Here is a 1,495-nt window from a genome sequence, read left to right on the forward strand (position 1 = left end):
CCTCTCACCGACTCCCATGGGTTGATACCCAGCTTCCCCCTCCCTGAGCCCCCCCCCCATTCATGGGGCCACGTACCTGCTTCATGTCACCACTTGGCATTGGGTCTGATATGTCTGAAATGAGCTCTTGACATTTCTGACCCCAGAACAGCTCTGCCATCCGCCCAGCGGCTCAAGCCAGGAGCCAAATGTGACTTCTTGATTCGTGCACGTGAAAAAGGATGGATAGATCCAGAACAATGGTCATGATACACTGTGTGTGAACAGCAGAAAGTGAATCCACATGCCCCCAATCCTTTAAAGAAAAACAAATTACACCATTCATAGTAATGGCATGGACTAACTAGAAACAAAGCTACTGGGGCGCCTGGGTGGCTCAGTTGGTTAAGCAGCTGACTTTGGCTCAGGTCATGATCTCATGGTTTGTGAGTTTGAGCCCCTCGTCGGGCTCTGTGCCAACCGCTCAGAGCCTGGAGCCTGCTTCAGATTCTGTGTCTCCCTCTCTCTCTGCCCTTCCCCTGCTCATCTCTGTCTCTCTGTTTCTCAATAATAAACATTAAAAAAAAAAACAAAAACCTACTACTCATGGTGACTTTGAGGGGACTCAGCCGGAGGGAAAGAAAGACCTGCACTTTCTACTTGATTTTTTTTTTTAAGTTATTTATTTATTTAGAGAGTGAGGGGAGGAGCGAAGAGAGAGAATCCGTGCTGTCAGCTCAGAGCCCGGCACGGGGCTGGAACCCAAGAACGGTAAGATCGTGACCTGAGCCAAAGTTGGATGCTTACCTGACTGAGCCACCCAGGCACCTCCCTACGTTATATTCTCATTATTGTTTAAATATTTTGCAACCTGTTTTTATTTCTTGCTTTGATATGGAGCCATTTAAAAACAAGTAGAACATAGCCACAGAATGAAACACTGTAGAGCCATCACCTCTGTAGAATGACAAATGATAATGAGAGCTGTTACTAATCTGTCAGGTGGAAAACCTGATAACAGAACCATATGTCTGGGAGGATCCGAGGTTAGTTGTTTTTTTTAGTTTATTTATTTATTTTGAGAGAGAGAGCATGAACATGGGAGGGGTGGGGAGGGGAAAGAGAAAGAGAGAGAGAGGGAATTCCCAGCAGCCTCCATGCTCCGTGCTGAGCCAGACGGTGAGATCATGACCTGAGCTGCTTCACCGACAGAGCCACCCAGGAGCCCCTTGAGTTTAGTTTTTAAAATCTATTTGCAAAAGCGAGTCTGGGTTAGGAGGCAGTAGGGTGTAGGTAAGAGCCTGAGCTTGAGCGTAAGGGAGGCTGGGTTTCAGTCCGCACGTCTGTGGAGGGGCCAGTGGGTCTAGGGGAGTGGGGAAAGCCCCCCCCCCCCGGCTTCCACGGCCCCAGCTGTAAGATGGGGCTGACAATGTCTATACTGTAAGGCCCTGTGGAAATATTGCCTGTCACCCTGGGCTTCCACAGGTACCAACATATATGAACGTACCTGCTCTGG

The sequence above is a fragment of the Crocuta crocuta genome, unplaced genomic scaffold (genome assembly GCF_008692635.1).
Source record: "Crocuta crocuta isolate KB4526 unplaced genomic scaffold, BGI_CrCroc_1.0 scaffold95, whole genome shotgun sequence".
Classification (NCBI taxonomy): domain Eukaryota; kingdom Metazoa; phylum Chordata; class Mammalia; order Carnivora; family Hyaenidae; genus Crocuta; species Crocuta crocuta.